This window comes from Prunus mume, linkage group LG2 (assembly GCF_029339155.1).
Source record: "Prunus mume cultivar Tortuosa linkage group LG2, ASM2933915v1, whole genome shotgun sequence".
Classification (NCBI taxonomy): Eukaryota; Viridiplantae; Streptophyta; class Magnoliopsida; order Rosales; family Rosaceae; genus Prunus; species Prunus mume.
This window is the reverse complement of record NC_142699.1, coordinates 38,818,214-38,841,086: the sequence shown is the minus strand read 5'-3', so window position 1 is coordinate 38,841,086 and position 22,873 is coordinate 38,818,214. Positions and strand designations below refer to the sequence as shown.

The 22,873-nt window shown below is 38.6% G+C and overlaps 2 long non-coding RNA genes and 2 pseudogenes across 3 annotated transcripts; 2 read left to right on the top strand and 2 right to left on the bottom strand.

Annotated features, from left to right (window-relative positions):
• Window positions 1-4,622: 4,622 nt before the first annotated feature.
• Window positions 4,623-5,434, bottom strand: LOC103322723 (uncharacterized; annotated as a pseudogene).
• A 2,037-nt stretch (window positions 5,435-7,471) lies between these two features.
• LOC148920293 (uncharacterized) lies at window positions 7,472-9,024 on the top strand. The gene is made up of 4 exons (XR_016124246.1): window positions 7,472-7,601; window positions 7,713-7,781; window positions 7,976-8,068; window positions 8,176-9,024. It is a non-coding gene; the product is annotated as an uncharacterized LOC148920293 (long non-coding RNA).
• Window positions 9,025-12,587: 3,563 nt separating this feature from the next.
• On the bottom strand, window positions 12,588-14,225 carry LOC148920292 (uncharacterized). The gene is made up of 4 exons (XR_016124245.1): window positions 13,791-14,225; window positions 13,549-13,633; window positions 13,177-13,285; window positions 12,588-12,779 (listed from the first exon to the last, which is right to left on the bottom strand). It is a non-coding gene; the product is annotated as an uncharacterized LOC148920292 (long non-coding RNA).
• Window positions 14,226-16,161: 1,936 nt separating this feature from the next.
• LOC103332118 (protein FAR-RED IMPAIRED RESPONSE 1 pseudogene) lies at window positions 16,162-22,409 on the top strand (annotated as a pseudogene). Its single transcript, XR_016123579.1, has 4 exons — window positions 16,162-16,269; window positions 16,472-16,758; window positions 17,532-19,368; window positions 22,350-22,409. The product of XR_016123579.1 is annotated as a protein FAR-RED IMPAIRED RESPONSE 1 pseudogene (transcript).
• Window positions 22,410-22,873: the final 464 nt, after the last annotated feature.

Sequence of the window (22,873 nt, the reverse complement as noted above, 5' to 3'; positions counted from 1 at the left end):
TAGTGACCCGTTTGGCCTCGCCCGAGATGTGTCGATGAGTATGGCCCGCTTGGCCTACGCCCGGAAACGTGTTGAGGAGAGTAGCTGTTCGCCTACGTCCGAAGACGTGTCGATAAGCGTGGCCCGTTTGGCCTTTGTCCGGAGACATGTCGATGAGTGTGGCCCGTTTAGCCTACATCCGGAGACTTGTCTAGGAGAGTGGCCTATTTGGCCTACGCTCAGAGACGTGTTGATTGCTTTTGTGAACACTCTATTGGAAAGAAAAGCTTGAACTTATATTGATGTCTGTGTGACTACATTGCTTTATTGAACAAGAAAGATGAGTTGCATGAGTAACACCAAAAGTTACTTGTCTTCAATGGAGGTGAGTGAGGCTTGGCCGCCTGCTCAGAATCAAGCTGATAGGTGAGAAGCTTCATGGATAGTACCCCTGGAGGTGATGGGCATTCTATTTCCTTGGAACTTCCTTCCATTGAAAGGTGATGAAAGGTTCGTCTTCCATAACTTGGTAACTAGTGACGCCTTTGGAGACGAAAGTCGCCTGCTTAATCTTTCTCTTCTGCCCCTAGTGGTCAGCCCAGGCTCTTGGAGTCAGCTAGGATCATGTTGATCCATATGACTTTTTTTGTGGAGGCTCATTGTTAGCTGCGTCACAATCCTTGATTTGCTGGATAGCCCCCCTTGCGATGAATTCCGTGCAATGGCCATCTCTGACTAGATCTTCGAGGTGCCTTTTCCAAGTAAAGTAGTTGTTTGTGTAATGACCGTGACCTTCATGGAATGTGCAGTATCTACTAGTATCCTTCTTGGTTGGGTTTCCCTTTAAAGGCGATGGTTTCTTCAACCAAGGCATATCCTTTATTTGGGCTATGATCTAGTGTATCGGGATAGTGAACTTAGTGTAGCTCTCCGCTGCTGGAGCACCTTCCGAGTGTGATCTACACTTGTCGTTCTCTTGGCTAGCCTACTCAGATGCTTGATCAGCCTTCTTCGAGGCGATCCGGTCGTCGTCCCATAGTGCGTAGTGCTATCTTTGTAGCGAGACTCCTACGGTGTTTGGCAAGAAGAGATGGTCGACTTGCGATACTTACATTCTGGCAACCCCTCTTGAAGGAGGATGACGCAATTTTGTCATCACATCCTACAATGTTTGCCCTCTCCGCTTTGAACCTCTTAATGTAGTCTTGGATGATTCATCAAACTTCTTGTACAAAGGTTGAACAGATGGTTAGGGTTCTTCTTGATCGACCCGGATGGCAGTGGTATGGAACCAATCCTGAGCTGCTCTTCGCAAAGTCATTGCAAACATCATGCACATTTGCGCGTCTTCAATTTTGTGTAAGATCATAAGGCTCTTGAAATGCTTCATATGACTTTCGGGATCGGAATCCCCTTTGAAGCATGTGAAAGAGGGCGTTGAGAATTATTTCGGGGAGCGACTTGCTCGATTTCACAGTTAAAGGTGAGGAGTTTGCCCGGTCTACCTCCATGCGTAGTGCATCTTCGAAATTTCCTCCAATCTTTAAGTCTCGAAGTCGGTTATTCACAAGCTTCTCAACGTCTTCCGTACACATGGCTAGTCGGTCACGTTGATGACCTTTACAATTTGGGCGAGGCTGATGAACTTCCTCGTTGGTTTGCAAGGGTCGACTTTCTCGATTCGCTGCCTAGGCGATGTGTTGGTGGACCGTGCTTGCGAGGGATTTTCTGTAACTTGAAGACGAGAATTGGTTCGAGAGCGAGCAATGGGCGCCTTTCTTCACCTTGTCCTCATTGTGAGGGTTATCGAGTTGACCTGGGAGCCTAGTCTTTCATGAATATTTCTTTGCGAGCGGGCAGCGGAGCGCCTTTCTTCACAATCCTCATTGCGATGATTGTCAGCTTGACCTCCGGGAGCCTATAGCCTTTTATGAACATTTTCCTGCAGGCCCAGGTGAGCGTGGATGTCAGGTCATGGGCCCAGCCTATCGCTCACGTTGGTCCTTAAATTTAATCTAGATGGGAGACTTCCTCTACTCTGAGTGTGGCTTGCAGATGCATGCAACATGTCGGCAAGCTGATCGTGTTGTTGTGCATCTCTTTGTCTGCTTACTCCTGCTCGACTTGCTTGGTTCCCACCGAACTGCCTATCGGCACGTTCGTCCATCTTTCTCTCTTCGCCCTATTGTCAAAGGCCAAGGTTTTGAGGCAAGTTAATTTGGTTGAGGAGCTGCCTCATCAAATTGTTTTGGTAGTTCATTCTCTGAGTTAGCTGGTCAACTCTCAGATTAAGGTCTACTTGACTTCGTGGATCAGGAGGAGAGAAATGTGTGGAGCCCAATTGCACATGGGCTAGGGTTTCATTGGATGTGTACGTGGGAGCGTGTGTCAAGCGTGGAGGCAATGGAAGGAATGCTTGAAGTTGCTCCAAGATTGGGCCAAAGTCGGCGGTGGTAGTGAGCCCACGTTGATGTAAGGTTCCACCATGCTTGACGGCGGTGCTATGAAGGTGGCTAGATCCAGCCACAGGGCCTTGAGATGGTACGATGACTACAGAGGCTGGTGCGGTGGTCCCAACTGCGAGTCCAGCAAGTGGCATGGTGGTTCCAGTCATATAGGGTGGCTGTTGTGGTGCAGCAACAATGGTTTGCTGCGGGTTCATGGACGCCAAAGGCGATGGAGCCGCCATGTTGATCGCGGGATCATGGGAGTAGTAGTTTTGGGCCGTCACGGATTGAGCCATCGCAGCTGTTTTGCTCCTTGTGCGCTTGCTTCCAACCATGGTTGTTTGGAAGACTTTGGTGGATTGGAAAATAGGAGGAACGGATTCCTTGAGCACGCGTTGAGTATAACTCGTGCTCTCAATGAAAGCACCAAATGTTTGTGCAAATAATCTCGCGGGAGAATATTCTCTTCTAGATCTTTCAACCTTCGATCTTCCTTCTCTCTCTTCCTCAATTCCTGTAAAAAAGACCAGAGTAAATGCAGACCACACCCGAGGGGGGGGGTGTTGGCCAAAGGCCCTTCGATGCCTAAATTAGTTCGAATGTTTGTAGGAAAACAATAGCTAAGCAAAGGATACAGAGTTGTATGTATGGTGTGAACCAGACGACTGAAGCCGTGTGTGGTGGCCGAAACCGTGTAGAGAAAATATTGAGAGAGAGAGAGAGAGAGAGTTTCGGGTATTTTTCTCGAGTATTAAGAGTAGGTTTAGATGTACCTTGAATAATGAATGAGGTCGTCCATCTATAGGAGCATCGAGGCTAGGGTTACGTAGAGAATATGATGAGTTTATTCTCTACCCAAATTCGTAGGGATCGAGTCGAACTTGATAATATCTGAATGAATGATATTATCTTCTCTTTATTAGGATAATATCTGAATTAATGATATTATCTTATTAAATAAAGATAATATCATATTAATTCAGATATTTATCCCTATTAATTAATTGGCCAAATAAACTGGTTCAATTAATTAATTTAAGAGATAATCTTCTTTTCCACGTGGCGTGCTGTGATTGGAGACTAAAATATTTGCTCCCACACTCTCCAAATATTTTTTTTCAACATTTCATACAACGCTAGTCACTATAGCATTATACTCACAAGTATCACGGAACATTTTAAGCTTCAAATTGTTGTAAAGGTCAATCTAAAATTGGAGCTAATGAGAGAAGAACTCGAATATTGTTAATCTTTGCAACCAAACAAATGTAATGTATCTTGATAATCAACTCCACAAGTCTAATTGGATCCTTTGGCTACCAACGTTGATTTATAATGCTCAATCGCCCGTCAACTTTGTGCTTTATATATGGTGATGATCCACTTAGATCCAACTATCTTTTTCTCTGTTGGAAGAGACATCAACTAGGGAGTTTCAACCTCCATTTTGGGTGTTTTAGTGAAACTCCCTTTTTTTTTCCAGGTAAAATTCTCTCTGGTCTCTGTTATGCATATAACAGCAACAACGAAAATTATTTTGAGAATATTTTATTCCCATATTATTTGTTTTGGTTTAGATTAATTGGTGAGTTTTGTAAAACTTTTAAAACAATTCAGAGGTAATATCTTTAAGTTTTAAAAATCATTTTCCTTTTTCTTTTTCTTTTTCTTTCAACAAAAGGTCGTTTTGTTGAATTTAGTAAATATACATGCAGACCAGTAAAAACTTAAGGTTTGAGGAATTTTACTCGTGGTTGAACTTGAAGTTTTAGATTTTGCACTTGTTCTTCTCTTCAACTATAAGGTCTTCTCCAACCCATGAGGGGCTAAACTCAAATTTCCTCCCTCCAAAAAGTGACTATATAGGTTTTGCCCTGACTCAAATTGTTTTTTTTTCCAACCCTACGGACTTAAATTTTAGGTCCGCAACTTTATTAAATTGTTTAAGAATGGTTTAAGTCTTATTTTTTTTTAATGGATAACTTTTCTTCATTTAATCTTTTTAAATAACATCATAATTTAATTTTTTGAACAATTTGACTTGAAAAAAATTGAAATTCCATAAATGTAATTTTATTCCAAAAGTAAACACACAACATAAAAAAAACAAACATAAAAAAAAATACATAATATAATTGAAACACAAAATGAGGATTGAAACAATTGTCAACCTCATTCACCATCTCCAAAGCTCCTCTAAAGGTGATTGATCAAATCATTTTGGAGACTTTGATGCACATGTGGAGATCGAACTCTATTATGACGAATCATGTAATCAGAGAGAGTATGCCTATCTTGGTGGTACTCATATGTAATGCTTGGCTCCAACTCATATTGTTTTGCTCTAGCCCTCCTGGATCGTTGTGAACACATATCCTCATCATCAGATTCCTCTTCAACATATTCGTATTCATCTTCCACAATTATGTTGTGCAAAATTATACATGTCATCATGATTGAGTGGAGGTTATCCTTGCACCACATACATGCAGGGCCCCGAACAATAGCCCATCGAGCCTGTAGTATTCCAAATTCTCTTTCAACATTCTTCCTGTACGCTTCTTGCATTTGTGCAAAAAGCCTCTTCTTTGGGTTATCAGGAGAAGATACGGTCTTCACCAAAGTAGCCCAATGGGGGTAGATCCCATTTGCTAAATAGTAGCTCAAATGGTATTGATTTTCATTGACAATATATTCAACATGAGGAGCCACTCCATGTACCACATCATTGAACAATGGAGAACAAGCTAAAATGTTGATATCATTGTTGGATCCAGCGGCTCCAAAAAAGGCATGCCATATCCATGCGTCGTACGAGGCCCTGACCTCTAGCACAACATGAGTTTTTTTTTTTTTTTACAAGTAAACTGGCATGCCTAAGAAGATGGGCAATTCTTCCATTCCCAGTGCATGCAATCAAGACTTCCTAACATGTCTGGGAAGCCTCGATTGCTTGCCTTGTGCAAAAGCTTGTAAAGGTCGAGTTGGATTTGGAAACTGGGTACCATTGGCCATACACGGCTTCAACAATAAGAACAAAACTTTTGGAGTGACTCAAGAGCTGTGCTTTCAACCAATCTGATGCTCGTCGGTTGTGTCATTTGAGCATCCCCATGCGAGCATACGAAGACAACGGTTAACTTTGCTCGGGGATAGCCCTTGTCGGCCGAGCCCGTCTTTTTTTTGGCGAAAGTATGGCTCGTGGTTGACAACATCATTCAAGATGCGGTAAAACAACTATTTCCGCATTCGGAGCCGCCTACGAAAGTCAGTAGCATTAAAATGTGGTCTTTCAACGAAGTAGTCAGACATGAGATTGCGATGGCGATCTTCCCTCTCACGGTTCTTGTACACACGACCGACTCCCGGCCCACCATGTTTGGTAGCTTCATTCTCCTGTGAAGTATGGTGGACAATGGCTTCAATCACTCTCTGATGATATTCTTCATCATCTGAATCATCATCAAACATAAAGGAAAAGATAGCCTTGCCAAGGTTATCCATTGAAAACTTCAAATGATATGAAAAGTATGAGAATGAAGGAGATGATGTGCATGAAATGATATCAAAAGTATGAAAATGAAAGGAGATTGATGAGATTGACAAAGGAAAAATAAATTGAGAAATAGATAAAATGTTTTTGGTAGATTATTTGAGAAATTGATGGATATTTATAGAGTTTGGTGTGAGTTTTTGGGTTGGATCTGACCTAATTTAATTTAAAATATTATTTTGACTGTTGGATTTAAATTTCAGCCATTTGATCTTTTTTTGTACTGTTAAAATAGCTTAGATTTAATCTAGATCATTAATTTAAAGTTACTATTAGAATTTTTTTTATATAAAAAAACAGATTCTTTGAAGCCTAACGGATCTTTGAGCTGGAAACACAGTGCGTGTGGGCCCCAAGTAATACTATTTGATTTTAAATAAATAAATAAATAAATAAAGTAAATGCCCAAGCCCAACGGCTCATTGTGGTAGTGTTGACACATGGTTTTAGCCACAGCTCCAACCCATCAAAAAATGTCACCAGACGGGTCCCACCAATTTTCAGAAGTACATGGGCTTTGCCACCTCAGTGGGGTCCAATAAATAATATTGGGTCCAGCAATACTTGGACCATATTTGGGTCCAAATTTGGGTTTTCCCAAATTTTTGGTCCTTTCTTTTCTTGGATTTGGAGAGGTTTGGGAGGATATTTTAGGTTTGAGTCCAAGGATTGGAGACGGCCTAACGTTTTCCACAATACAAAAACCTTTAAATCTGTTAATTCATTCCATTCGGTGAGGACATAAGGGTAATTTTACATTAGAAAGAAATTTGGGGTGTAGGGTTACTTTACTCTGAATGCCAATTTAATTTCCCAAAAAAGTGGACACGTGTAGGTTAAAAAGGAGCGAGTGTTATTGATAGCGATTGTTGTTAGCAAACCTCGAAAAAGTTTATTAAATTTCACCGCAAGAAAGACCTTGCTATTGAATACGCGTCAATAATGACTAGAGAGAAATCATATCATTGAAGACTTGAAGTTTCACTGACACTTGCTCATTTGCTCACAACATTCCTACTTCAGTTAAAATTTCTAAGTTTGGCCCTTTCCAACTCCAATTCCAACAATCACCCTTCAGCCAAATTTGCCACTGACTACGTTGCTTAGGCATAATTTCTCTTTATCAGACCCAAAAAAAAAGGGCATAGTTTCTTTTATGGAGGTGTTTTTTATAGGAAAAATTAGGTATTAAACATAATTATCTTTACTAATTAGAATTTGAGACAAACAGTATTTCTGTTTTGGTTTTAATACATAGGAATTGAATTTTGTTTTGGATTTGGTCAAAGTGGAGGCCCAAATTCGCTGGTCCACCTTACATAAATCACTAAAGGAAAAATTATACCTTTTGGGTATGTTTGTTTGGCCTCACTGGACTGGATTGGATTAAATAGCACTTGAAAATCATGTTTAGTAAGAGGGAGGACTAACTTAAATGAGATTTTAGAGTCCTAACAGTAAAAAAACGCATGGCTCTTCCAATTTAGTGAGGCTGAAATTTGCTTTACAAATTAGCGAGTTCGCAAAATAAAACACGCTAGTCCTCCAACACCGACAACCTTCAACGTCTCTCTCACGTTTCGTCAATATCGACTCTTGCTCTTCTTCCAAGCTATACTCAGGTAAGTTTTTCTGGTCTCTCGCTTTGCATTACAATTGAGGTAGGGCTTGCAGTTCCAGAGAGATACAGAAGGAGGTGAACTAAAATATATTATTGGGTTATTGCCTTTCAGCGACAACTATATATTTTGGGTGGCTTCAGGCTCTGCCATCGCCGTAGAGATTGAAAGGAGGTTTCTTGGGTAAGTATTTGGTTCTAGCCATCAGCTAAATGAAATTTGAATTTTGAGTCTTAGCCCCAAGATATTGTGGCACATTTGTATCTGCCATTGCAAGGGCCATGTCAAAATCAGGTCTTGCGATCCCAAGTCCATGGAATGCCAAATCTTCTTCTGTTAATTATTGGTGTACATTAGTTTGATTATGGGGTTTTCAGGTGTGACTAGAGGATGTGGGTGGCAACACTTGGATGTGTCTGCTTGGTTTGCTAAACTCGGTGGCAACACTTGGCTTTCATTTTGGAGCAGAGGTATGGAAAAAGGCCTGAAGATGAGCTGCCCAAGTTCTGTAATTTTCTGCCTTTTTCTCTTTCTGGGTTGTTTGTGATTGAATGATTTTTTGTCAAATTGTATGCAGTTCCAATTCGTAGAAGTTCCAAAAAGAGAGAAGCTGAAAATAATGAAACCAGAAACAGAGAGAGAAGAAACGAAAAGGGATGGTGAAGAGAGAGGAAGAAAAGAGAGAGGGGAGAAAGAAAAGAAGAAGAAAACGCTTCACTAATTAAATATTAGAATTTATTTGCCTCTTTCCTTAATGAAATAATGAATTGACCAAAAAAAATAAATATTCGAATTTTATTTATTTATAGATTACAATTTTTAATTAAATTTAAATATACTAAATATTTGTTTTTTAGTTCGACACAGCACCAAATATAGGTATTTACTATTTTTACAATCCAACTTCTTAGTCTGACGCATAACCAAACATAGGTCGGTACTTAATCCAGCTTAGGCCAATCCAAGCTAATTCGAGACAGTTCGAATTTAGTCCAGTCCATGACAGTCCGCTGTGTCAAACGACCCATTTTTGTTTAAAAGCCTGACCTAAATTCGTTGCTCTCTCTCTCTCTCTCTCTCTCTCTCTCTCTCTCTCTCTATGTGCAACAACAACGACCACATCGCCATGATCTGCAATCATCGATCCAAGATTGAGAGATCAATCTGCGATGGAATTCCATGATCTGCAATCATCGATCAAGATCGAGATATCAATCTGCGATGGAATTCTCAAGTTGCTTGACTCGCAGCTCATCCCTTCGGCATTCACCAGCGACTCTTAGGTCTTCTAGCTCAAGATGAAGGGCATTGTGATTGCTATCTTGATGAGTTCAAGATCGATTGACTTGCGGCTCATCCCTTCGAATAACAAAGATTAGAACATCTAAGGTTCCAATCTCCAGTTTTCGTGTAATATTTTTTTGTTAATTGCTCAGATCTTGTGATATTATTTTCATATCAGACTTCACATCAATGTCAAGCCCTGATAATCTTATGACTTGTGTTTTTCTCTCTCTTTGTGAAACTTATGAAATTTGTTATTTTAAGAAATATTGAACTGATATGGATGCACATTTAACTACTGATGTTACTTTTGTATAATTTTTTATTTCTACAGAATTTCAGTCTTGTTTATGGTTGGTGTTTTCTATCCCTTCCACATGTTCACCTCACACCTTTTAATGAGATTATCCTTTTCTTTGGCCAGTAATGGCTAGTCATTGCTCTGATAAGTAGGGCTCTTAAAAGTGTATCTTCGGGTACAGTTATATATGAACTATCACTTCCTCTTCCAATTTGCTGTCATTTCTTTTAAGTGAAAGTGGCTTCTCAATTGGTCATTTGTTTCTATGAATTGCTTATTAATTTTGTATGTAACCTTCATGTTAGATTTTGCACGTTTGAATTTTTAAGGCTTTTACGCTGCAGTCTTGGAGAAAGATGATTGTTGATATCTATAGCATCAATCAAGTAATACTGAAATGAAGCTGTTTGTAGGGAGTCGATTTTCTGGTTTTCGTGTAATGTTTTTTTGTTAGTTGCTCAGTTCTTGTGATATTAATTTCATATATGACTTCACATCAATATTTTGATCTATTGTTTAAATCTCCACCTTGCATCCTTATTATTTTAGTCGTTGATATCTATTGTCAATGGTATTGCAAAATTTTTTTGGTTTAGCTTTTTGGTGCACGGGTTTGAACTTTTTGATTTGAAAATGGTATTGCAAAACTACATTGTACAGGTTCTGCATTGTAGTTTTGCACAAATTGTATTGCAATTTTGGAAACTGCATTGCAGTTTTCATTTAATTACAATTTGATTTTTGTTCTTTCCTTGGCCTTCAACCTCACTAATTTGAAGAGTAGAGGCTACCCAGATGAGGAATTCGGTGGGTAAGAGAAGAGTAGAACTACCCAAGGGCAAGGGAACTCAAAATTGTTCTTTGGAAAATTGGAAACTGCATTGCAGTTTTCATTTAATTACAATTTGATTTTTGTTCTTTCCTTGGCCTTCAACCTCACCAATTTGAAGAGTAGAGGCTACCCAAATGAGGAATTGGGTGGGTAAGAGAAGAGTAGAACTACCCAAGAGCAAGGGAACTCAAAATTGGACTTTTGGAAATTGGAAACTGCATTACAGTTTTCATTTAATTACAATTTGATTTTTGTTCTTTCCTTAGCCTTCAACCTCACCAATTTGAAGAGTAGAGGCTACCCATATGAGGAATTGTGTGGGCAAGAGAAGAGTAGAAACTAGGGGTGGCATTTTAAACCGAAAAACCGAAAAACCGCAAAAACCAACCGACAATTTACCGCAATGAAACTGCAATCCGGTAAACCGAACCGCATTTGCGGTATTAAGAACCGAACCGCATTTGCGTTGCAGTTCTTGATATTTAATTTTCAAAACTTGCGGTTACCGCAAACCGCAAAGTATAGCCACACGGATGATAAAGTTGAATTATACAAGGAAATAGAACATATGACAACTTATAAGTAATTCGTTTATTTATGCTAATGTTATTTATGCTTCTTCTTATTATAAAATGTAGTAAACTATGTTGTTTTATTTGTAGATAACATTGGTGCTCAAACAACACAACGGGGTTCTTCAAATCCACTCACCACCAACACTTGAGTTTGTAACTTTAGTTTGTAACATTGGTGCATTGCATTTTGCTTTGCATTTTCTTTTTGGTTGCAACTTTAATTCATTTTGCTTTGCATTTTCCTTTTGGTTTGTAACTTTAAAAGATTTGGAATTGGAATGCTTGAGAAGTTTAACTTTAATTGGAATGCTTGGAATTGTAACTTTAATTTTCTTAGGTTGTGAATGCTTGAGAAGTTGAGGAGATTGTGAATTTATATGTGCTTAAGAAATTGAGGTTGTGTATTTATTTATTTAGGTTGTGAATTTATATTTTTGTGAATGCTTGAGAACTTGCGGTTTTAAACCGCTAATTCGGTAACCGACCGCATTTTGCGGTTTATCGCAATCGTAAACCGCAAAATGCTGTCGGTTTATGTTTCAAAATCACCAAACTGCAAATAGTCGGTCGGTTTGCGGTTTGAGTAAAAATTCGCGGTTACCGAACCGCAACCACCCCTAAGTAGAACTACCCAAGAGCAAGGGAACTCAAAATTGGACTTTTGGAAATTGCATTGCAATTTTCCTTTAATTACAATTGTTTTTGTAGCTATTTTCGTTTTCGTTTTTGTTTTTTTATAACATAATTGATATCTACATTGTATTTTTGTTGCAGTTTCTGTTTTTATTTGCAATTTGTGAATAAGTGTTGAAATGAAATTTTTAAAAAGAAACAGTTGATTGTTTATATAAATATTGTATAACTGAATAAATATTACAAAATCAAGTTTGGTGTAGTGATTTGTTTGTAAGCCCTCCTCATTTGAGGGTCAAGGTTCGAGTCCATTTAATGATACAAAATTTATTTTTTTAAAAAATGCTAGCAACCTTCTCCTTTGAACTTTCTCCATTTTTTGCTTGACATGTGTCATTCTCCTTACACTTAAAACAATGTCATTAATATATTATACAAGCTAACTTTTGCTTTCCAAGTTTACCCTTATTAAATGTATTCAATTTATCAAAAAAAAATTCACAACTTTCTTACCATCTTATTAATTTTTTTTCTAACATCAATTAATTTTTTTTAAAAGAAAATATCTGCTTTTAAGAGGAAATGTCCAGTTTTTTTTTATTTTGTTTTTTTTATAACACAAAGGGTTTGGATAGAAAAAAAAAATCCTTTGTGTTTTTTTAAAAAATGGACATTTCCTCTTTTTTGAAAAAATCAGACATTTTCTTTAAAAAAATAATTGACGTTTTAAAAAATTAATAAGATGGTAAGAAAGTTGTGAATTTTTTTTGGATAAATTGAATACATTTAATAAGGGTAAAGTTGGAAAGCAAAAGTTAACTTATATAATATATTAATGACATTGTTTTAAGTGCTAGGAGAATGACACATGTTGAGCAAAAAAGAGAGAAGATCCAAAAGATAAGATTAGAGAGAATATTCTTAGCATTCCCCTTGAAATCACTACAAGAAAAACAGGTATTAGTGGCCACCCACTTGGTCACAGTAACTACCCTTTTTGGTCACTGAATGCAATCAGTGTCCAAATATTGGTGGTCACTAGAAGCTCATCACAAATTCTATTTAGTGGCCAATGTAAACTATTGGTCACTACAACACAAAGAACTAGTGGCCATCCCTATCTGGTCACTAATAAAAACACTATTAGGGACCACAAATTTGGCCACTAAAGGGCTATAATTTGGTCACCAAAACATGCATTTTGGTCACTGGATCATGTGTCCACATTAGTGACCTACTTGCTTGGTCACTAATGTTTTTCAAAAAATTGGTAACTAATTAGGTTTACCTCTCCACGTTCTTTATTTATTGTATTACAATATGAAATCACAATTAATTTCTTTTAAACAGTGCTGTAGATAAAATTAATAGCATCGAATAATTCATTGCATTCAAAAGCAATCCATATATCTAACATTCTTCCAACAAATTCACAAGATGTCTCAAAAACAAAATGCTACATGTTTAAGTTCAACCTAAATGTCAAGTGATTCCCAAAAACAAATAACATAAGATTCATCACTAGTAGATTGTCTTCTGCCCTTTATCCATCAGACCTGCATCAAACGAAGAATAATGTCAGTTCTTACTTGGAATGCACTAAACCGGGAATTAACTAAATGCAAGAATAATTAAACTCAAGAGCTAGCTAGCGCATCTCTAATTAATTAGCTGCTTAAAGTTTATCTGTCACTTGTCCGAAGCAACTGGAAATTAGGAACTCATTGATGATAAAGTCGAGGATAACTGGAAATTAGGAAATTAGTATATTGTGCAGTTTGCAAAAATTGTATTGTAGTAAGATGAGAGTTATAAGCTAGCATCATTGATTATGAAGTTGAGGATAACTGCCATAGCAATCTTTTTACTAGTGCACTGATCAAAGTAACAAAATTAGATAAGACATTAGCTTTTACTACACTAGGCCCCATCCACATCCACATTCAAATCTACCTTGAAAAAATTATCTGGGAATATTGAGACAACGACTCAATGCTGTCAACTTGTATTTGGATGCTGGTCAAGATATGTTTCAACTGCCCTGTTGCTGCCAAGATAAGACCTAGAATTGCAATGTCACAGATGTCAAATGAAGTACAGAGACTTAATGACTTTATCGAGCATCACTGAATGTAAATGGGAATTGTAAAGAGACAATCCGTAATGTACTTCGAAACAAGCATGGCCCAAGTTCTATATCAAACACTAGAGATACAGCAGAGAAACATGGTAATTCAAAGATGCATGTTGCATCATATACATGTCTCCCAGTAATAACAGGAAATGTGAGTATGACGTCTAAAGGTCACTTGTTTGTACTAGTACCTAAAAAGAGAGCTGAGGGCTTCCCAGGCCGTGATGTAAATTATGGATGAAATTGCACTCCTACATGGAATGGAAGCTCTAAAATCTGCAGAACAGAAAAGTAACACAAATCATGTAAAAAGTCAAATATTCAAATTAAATCCTTTCCAGTAAATGGTAAGAAAGGATTGTGTGCAACTATAACCAAGTAAATTCTTACAAATGATCACTACAAGTGAGCATAAGACCAGCAGAAAACCCACCTCCATTCGTCTTCCACTGTCATCCTTCCCTACCAATTTTAGGCCCGCTTCTTCAAGAATTCCAATAACATCCTGGGTTCACCTGCATCATGACGGAATCAGACCATGTCCACCACATAAAGGCACTTGTGAAAGATCATGTTTCACCTGAACTAAATTACAACCAACCTCATATCTATGCCAATGCCATTCATCCACCTACTCCAAGTTATGGTACCTAGAAATTGATAGCAATACCAGATTACGAATGTTAAAAGTGGATGCTAATAGTGGAAAACGAAGAGGTTCCAAAGTGGCGGTCTTCTAGGATTAGTTTTGATATAAGCATCACAGATACAACATATAGTTGAGATGTTAGGAGAGACTTCCTGCAAAATAATAAACTAGCCAACAAAGTTGAAGAGTTTTACAAGATAAATGCAATAAAGGTAAAAGTTCAATTCGTGTGCCATGGGTTCTTCGGCACGCGTTGTTTGAACACATGGCACCCGTGATCGACTTTCTTGTATAAATGCAACAAGGTAATCGAACTTATAATTTGAATTTTTGCATGTGTTATCTTGTATATCTCAAGTTGAACGTAGTAATAGATAATGAACATACAGACTTTGAAGTAATGCAATCGAGTCCGGAAAGGTGTTCTTCCGATCCCAGTCTCACCGTGCTTACCATATGTGTTCTTGAACCCTATATGCAGACATAAAAGAATGAACTATCACGGGAAGAATGTTGCAGCCATATGTATTTCATACCGAATAGGAAAGCATCACCATAAATTTGTACCTCGCATAAAAACTACAATAGGATTTGGTGTATGTTCATCGAACTCTGTCTGTCCGCCTTTCTAAACTCAAAACCTAAAACAAGTAATTAAATTAGGGCTGATATATGATCTTAAAATTAGAAGAAAATATGTTAGTGAAAGGAATGTCGCTACGGATCTTGCGAACTCAATCACGAAGTCCTGCATGCCCAAACAAATCCCAAGATAAGGAACATTGTTCTCCCGCATACTTTGCAGCTAATATCATACCTTTCACACCACGATCTCCAAATCCCCAGAACCAAGGCGAATGCGATTCTCGCAAATGTAGAATAAATCAAACATAATTACCTGACCCTCAATCAGATGGCAAGTAGGGATGATAATGTAGCACTGAGGTTTCCAACTTTGGGTTTGGAAGAAGACTGATAGAAGAACAATCAGTTCAAAGGACCACATTTCCAAGTGTTTAAATTCATGGTCAACTACATTACAGGTAGATGTATGAAACTAGCCTAAAGCAAACAAAATTGGTCAGAAAATCAATGGATTGTGAAATTCAACACAATATATAACAGTCTAATCAGACATGCATTGTTTATATCAGTAACATGTCCACTCAAACTGAAATTCACAAGAAGCGATAGATAAAAAATTGCAATAATCGAATCGAAATCAAAATTGAACCTAAAATCAAGCTCTGCCTGAGTACCAAAAGAAAACCTAGCTGATTTAAGGACACAAAGTTTTGCTTAAAGCCTTTATTTATCAAATCAAACCTAGAGAACTAGGGAATTCGGGAATAGAGAATCAGACTCAGAGTCACATTCGTACTCAAATCTAACTCAAATGAAATCAAAACTAACATTGAAAGTAAAGAGAAATAGAAAGCTCACATGATATTGGGAGAAAACTTAGAAATCGAAACGACAGAGACGAAGAGGACGACGCTGCGTCGAAGAAGACGGTATCGCTCTCTGGTCTCGCTGGTCTCGCATCGAGCTCGCTCATCGAAGAAGATCATATCGCCGGTCTCGCTCGAGCTATCTCTCGTCTCGCTGCCTCGCTCGTCGAAGAAGACGGTATCGCTCTCCCTGGTCTCTTTGGTCTCGCAGCTCGCTCGTCTTTTTTCTTTCCTTTATAGCATCTCCAACTGAAATGCCAATTCCAACGTGGCAAGTTTTAACCCAAGAAAAAGACATTTTAAGCCTTCCAACCGTGATGCCAAATTCTAGTTGGATTGACATCCTTCACTTTTGCTGTCAAAATTGACGCCAAAATGTTGAGATGTCTTTTTATTTTTTATTATTATTTTAATGTTGAGCCCACTCTCTTCTCTCCTTTTCCATGTATAGTTCTTAACTTTATTTAATATTTTACTCTTAAATATCGGGCCCACCTGCCTTTAAAAATAATAAAATCAAATGTATATTTGACATCTTGATTGGATGAAGAGTTTTACAATATGTCAAAGGGGAATGCTAGCAACCTTTTCTCTAACCTTCTCTTTTGGACCTTCTCCCTTCTTTGCTTGACACGTGTAACTGTCTTTACACATAAAACAATGCTATTTATTATAGAAAAATCAAAAATTATATTTCCATATTTGCCCTTGAAGCTAAAACGTCTTCTCTTTGCTTTATCTTTCAGAAGAAGACACTCTGCATTTTCAACTCTGTCTTGTTCAGCTTCTCTCCCTCCAAGTCTTGGTCAAAGGTATGGTTTTTTCATTTCTGATGTATTATTGTGCTGAAAATTGATATCTTCAGAAAATATTTTCTTAGGTTGATGGGTATTTCTTTAGCTTTTCTTTTGTTAATCTAAACTGTAATATATTTAGGTTTTCATATTGAATTCGATTTTGGTGATTTTTTATTCTTTTGCTTCTATATATTTTATCTCAAGCCTATATTGTTAGGTGTCCATGGGAGTTGAGATTGACTTGAATTTGCCCGAAGAAGATGTTGATGGTGTGAGTCAAGATAACACTAATATATTTAAGAGTGCAAGCTTTATTAATGAAGACACAGACTTTAGTGAAATGGAATTCCATTCAGATGACAAGGCGTATGAATTTTATTCAGAGTATGCCAAACAAAAAGGATTTGCTGCCTCCAAGGTATCTTGTCGTCGGTCAAAGACATCTGGAGAATGGATTGGGGCAAAATTTGCTTGTACGAGGTATGGGAAAAAACGAAAATCTGATGCTATTAACCAGTGTTTTCAAAGGCATGCTTGCGCTCGTCGGGCGCGCCGAGGCGGCCGGAAAACGCCGAGGCGGTCGGCTATTTCACAAGTTACGTTTAGCGCGAGGAAGGCGTGAGGAGGCGTTACAAGTCGTTGCAAGGCGGAGCGAGGCGGAAGCAAGGCGGCGAGATCTGGACACTTTGAAATGGAAGGAATTTTCAGCTTCGCAAATTCGGTGGCTCTGTGAGGAAGATGATACCGCGAAGAAGACGACCTTTTTTTTAAGGTTTTACTAACGAAACGATGTCGTTTCGATTGAAGTGTTAAAAAAAAAAACTTAAAGTGAAGCGATGTCGCTTCACTTGAGTGTTTTGAAAAAAAAAACACGCTCTTTTTTTTCCTTCGCTTCCCTTTTTTTCCCTCACTTGTTGCTTCCCTTCATCCAATATTCCTGCCTTTTCTATTTCCAGCCGTTTTTTACTTACCCTTTTTTTTTTCTTTCCTAAATTAATATATTAACACATGGAATATTATATATATATATATATATGTATGTATATTGTATAGTACAACCCTAATTTATACCCTTATCAAATATTTAATTATATTTAAAAGATTGTTATGGTTCAATAAAAATTAGTTGTACAATTTAATTTTATTGTATTATTCATAAATTTTTCTTATTAAAATAAATTAATGTTCAAAAAACTTACGCCTCAACGCTTCAAGGCTTACGCCTCGTATAGCGCTACTAAAAACGCCTCGCCTATACGCTTCGCCTTTGAAAACATTGCTATTAACCCACGGCCTTGCTTGAAAATAGATTGCAAAGCAAGCTTGGAAGTCAAAAGAAGGTATGATGGAAAATGGTTTGTTTGTAATTTTGTCAGAGAGCACAACCATGATCTCTATCCGGAGCATATACACTATTTTCCAAGTAATAGAAGAATCACCAGTGCCGACAAATATAATATTAATGCTTTGCATTCGGTTGGAGTGAAGCCAAGTAAAATTTTTGCTGCAATGGCCAAACAATACGGAGGATATGAAAAAATTGGGTTTTTAGAAAAAGACATTAGAAATCATCTAGATAAGGAACGTCGTTTGGCACTAGAATCTGGGGATGCTAAGGCAATGCTTGAGCTTTTCACGAGAATGCAAGAAGAGAATCCTAACTTTTTTTATGCAATGGATTTGGATGAAGAACAACGTTTGGTAAATGTGTTTTGGGTCGATGCAAAAGGCCGAGAAGACTACAAATTTTTTGGTGATGTCATTTCGTTTGATACAACATATATCACCAACAAATATAAGATGCCTTTCGCTCCTTTTATTGGAGTGAAAAATCATTCTCAGTCTACATTACTTGGATGTGCACTACTTGCGGATGAAACTACTTGTACATTTGTTTGGTTAATGAAGACATGGATTAGAGCTATGGGTGGGAAAGCTCCTAGTGCTATACTAACTGACCAAGATCAAGCTATGAAAGCAGCCATTGCGGAGGTTTTCCCAAATGCTCGTCATCGTTTCTGTTTATGGCATATATTGAGAAAGATCCCTCAAAAGCTTGGTGAAGTTTTGAGAAAGCATGGAAATTTTATGGGAGTTTTTAATAATTGTATCTACAATTCATGGACAGAAGAGGACTTTGAGCAAAAATGGAAGAATATGGTTGAAGTGTTTGAGCTTGATAACGATGAGTGGATTAAATCTTTGTTCGAAGACCGCAAGTTTTGGGTTCCCACTTACATGAGAGATGCATTTTTTGCCGGAATGTCTACAACTCAGAGATCTGAAAGTATTAATTCTTTCTTTGATAAATATGTAAACAAGAAGACTACATTGAAAGAGTTTGTTGAGAAATACAAGGTGGCTTTACAAGATAGAGAAGAAGCAGCAACCCATGCAGATTTTAAAACATTACACAAAGAGCCTACTTTAAAATCTCCATCACCTTTTGAGAAGCAAATGTCAGTTATTTACACACATGAAATTTTTAGGAAGTTTCAACTACAAGTTTTAGGAGTATCGGCATGTTATCCTATAAAAGAAAAGGAGGAAGGTATGAAAAATACTTTTAAAGTTCAAGATTTTGAAAAGAAGCAAGATTTTGTGGTCGTCTTTGATGGAAGAAAATGTGAAGTCTGTTGTGTATGTCGGCTGTTTGAATATAGTGGGTTTCTTTGTAGGCATGCAATGGCTGTGCTGCAGTCTTCTGGTGTTTTTAGAATTCCAAGTCATTACATATTAAAACGATGGACAAAAGATGCAAGGAATGGATACACCAGTAGACATATGTCAAAAGAAGTTGACCCCAAAAAACAGCATTTCAATGACTTGTTTCGAAAAGCCAATAAATTGATTGAAGAGGGGTCATTATCTCAAGAGAGTTATGATATTGTAAAGCATGCATTGGAGGAAGCCTTGAAACAATGTGCAAGCATAAATCATTCTCTCAATGGCACATCATATGATTTTCACAGCGTTGATAAAGAGAATGTTAATCATAATGTGTTGTGTGATATCAATGTGCTTGATCCAAGAGTCTCAAATACAAAAGGAGCCCCGAAAAGGGTGAAGAATCAGAACTCCAGTGGTAAAAAATATAACAAGAAGCCAAAGAAGGTATGCTCTAAATTTTTTTCCTGTACATAAGGCATATATTGATCTACTTCCTCATATTGTCATTGCCTATCTATTAAATATACTTTTCATCTTTTTTCGTAGGCACAAGCTGTTTGCCCGTTTTGCGTTTACTCCTATGATGGAAGGGCAAAGTTCCTCACTGCCTTGAGAACCATAGACTGGTCAACAAGTCAGCTTTCTTTGGTGTGCGAGCGTGCCACTGCTAGTAATAAAAATTCTAGCAGACTTAGTTTGGAATGGATAACTTGCGCCTCAAGTTACTGATTTCTGCAAACAAACGATTGTGAATTTGGGTGAGGAATATCTCCCAAGTAAGTTCTTTTCTTGCCTCAGACTGGTGAGGACTTTAACAATTTATCTCAGTATAAAGAGGTTGTTCTGAATGGTTGATGGAATTTAAATCGTTTTTAGCGATCGCCTTTTACAAAACTATAACAATAAATACTCATGCTAGAGAGATGAAGATACAGTTGGAACTCCATTTCTGTCGAGATGGAAGGTTCATTCGGGGACTGGAAATGCCCGGGCTGGACTCGAGACGCTTAGGCTAGATGGACCGTTGACAACCTTGACTGCTAAGCTTCAACTTGTAAATCGATACCAAAGGCTGATTCTGGCAGAGCTTTGATGCACCTCATGCTTTTGTGAAGCTTTTGAGTGCGTGAATCGCAGATTTTCTCAACGCAGGCGTAAGTGATTTTGAGGACATCGGCGCTAGAGATTGCATGTGAATTTTGTTGAGGTTTTCCATATTTGGAGGAGACTCAAACCCTGCCTGTTTTGGTTTTTTGCTGAACCAAATTTGTAACGAGAGAAATCTCGTTTTGAATAACTTGCTTCTTAAATCTGGATTTTGGAGATTCGGATCTAGAGCTGGTTTCACTTGAAATTCAAGTGGGCTTGTTGGTTGATTTTGAACTTGTCCTTTGACGGTTTTCTTTGTGTAGGATCTTTGTTTGATTGGGTGATGATTTTTTGTGTTGTTGTTTGTGTGTTGTGGCTCAATGAGCTTTGGTTGCTTCAGTGTTTTGAAGGTTTTTTGAGATCAAGTGATCATTTTGAGTTTTTGTTTTTGATTGATTTTTTGGTTGTCTCTTACCCTGTCCACTCCTTCTTGTATTTATAGTAAACTGTTTCTTCTCTGGAGTAGGGTGATTGTGTTTATTTATTGGGCGGCAAAGATATCTCCCCATTTTTCTCTTCTTTAATGGAAGGAAAGAAAATAGGATTTCTTCAGTTTTGGCAGATAGGCTCTCAAATAGGCAATCACTTCCCTGATTTTCTTGAAAAGGAACCTAATCTCTTTCCCAATTTCAACTGCCCCTTGTGATATTTTACCCGTGATGGTTAGTTTGATTCCTTTTCTGGACAGCTCCCTGCTTTCCTGCTTATCCTTCTCTCGAGATTGTAACTTGCTTATCTCCTTGGGAGAATTACCTTCTCTGAAAAGACAGAAGAAAAATATCTGAATATACATATATAAGAGGGATTTGATCTTCGTTTTTTCAGAATCAACTTGATGTCATGAACCCTTCAATCACTTCTTCTATGACATCGCCATTGCTGACTTTTCTTTATCCCAGAGATGTCACGGGATTGTTCCTTTTTCTGGACTCCCTCTTCCTATTGCCTTGTTTGCTCTGATGAGCCTTGGGCTGGTCTCTTCTGGTTTTTTGGGTTTCCATCTTTCTTTGATTTTTTGCAGCTTTATTCTGGGCCTAATTTTTTTCGGGTCGGGTGTGTCAATTTTGGCCCAAACAATGCCCCTTAAGTCTCAATCGTTTTGGAATGGTTTGAGACTTAAATGACATGCCCATTAAATTGGCGTGTGGTAAATTCCCGTTACCTCACGTGCCAGCCTCATGGAAGACTCGTTGATGCCTGGTGATTATCACAGAGGAAGAACCCAGAAACTAGCCAAGCCATTAACCATCTCTCCCTCATCAACCATAATCGCTAGGAAATTGGTCTTGAGAAGGACAAGGACCAGCGAAGACATGTCGTTCATTCATACAATTGGTGAACAGTTTGTTCCGCCTAATCGCTCTTCTCGCAGCTTCTGCTTGAGTATAGGCATCTGGCGAAGCTCGCATAATCATGCGATGTTGGACTCGGGCCTACAGCTCGCCCATCTATTCAAGAACTCGCATACCGCCACCTGAGTATCCGCTAAATCATCGCTCCTGGTGCCTTCGATGATTGGACCGCTGCGGTCTATTTTCCGAGTTAAGGTTTCGGATATAGTTCGCACGAGGACCAGGTTCGCTCAACCATTGTTGTCGCGTAAGTCCCCAGCGTTTATCAATCGATGAGTACCGATGATCTTCGTGCATTGTACCAAAAGGTCGTGCGCATGGCAAGTGGTGAGGACCTATCCGTGGTTTCAACCTCGACATCGTCTGCTTGAGAAGGAGCCGAAGAAGAATCGCCAGAATCGGACTTTAGGAAGAAGTTCCTAAGTGTGACCTACCCAGATCGCCTCATGGAGGAGGAAAGCCTCCAAATTATCATTTAGGGCGGAGGTCTACCATCCCAACTTCGTGCAAGGCAACTTGGCTGCCCTCACCATACCCTTCAAGTCATACAAGTCGTAATCGGGGTCTTCTTGGAGGGACGCGGATGACTTGGAGGTCCACAAAGATGCCAGGTGTGCGGTGAATAAGATCAACAATAGTGCGGATGCCCTTTATCCTTCATGGGAATTGAACTCCGCAGTCATGCGGAGTTTGATGCTTGGTGGAAAGCCGATTCCGTGATCCGCCGCTTCCAAAGACCGCACTTCAGTCATTTTAAGGGCTGGGACAATTGGAATGTCCATTCAAGACGAAGAGACTCACAAATTCATGGTGCAGACCATCAAAGACATCAACATGCAAGTTATAGAAGGTAATCTCTCAATTCTGTCTGTTGTTGCCCATTCTGCTTTTAGTGATGATGCTAATCTTTTCTGCTGTACTCAGATCCTCTTTGACAAAGAATATAGGGAGCCAACCAGCCCAAAGTGGAGAGGTGTTTGGTAAGTTCGTGATATTTATTCAGTTTCTCCTACTACTCTTCTACTGGTTTGACCTTTGACTTTTAGTTCTGTGTCCATGGACATCCTTCTTCGCCTGCTTGACCGGAAGGTATCCCTCTTTGATTGGCAGCTTGTGTTCTACCAATTCCCTGTCTAATCCTGGCATCTCATGATAATGCCAAGCAAAACAATCTTTGAACTCTTGTAGAAGTGCAACGAGTTCATTCTTAAGTGGCTCTTTCAATAGTGCGCTGATAAAGGTAGGCCTTGGATCCTCCCCTGTTCCTAAGTTTATTTCCTGCAAAGGATCTTCTACCTCGCAGAGAGTCATCCAAAGGCGGCTGGTGCAAAATCTAGCACTTCCTCCTGTAGTTCCTCTTCCTCCTGGCTTTCCGTGCTTTCATGAGTGAATTCTGCCATATTGATGGCTGGATTCTGCAAAAAACTTTCTTTCCTCCCAGTATATCA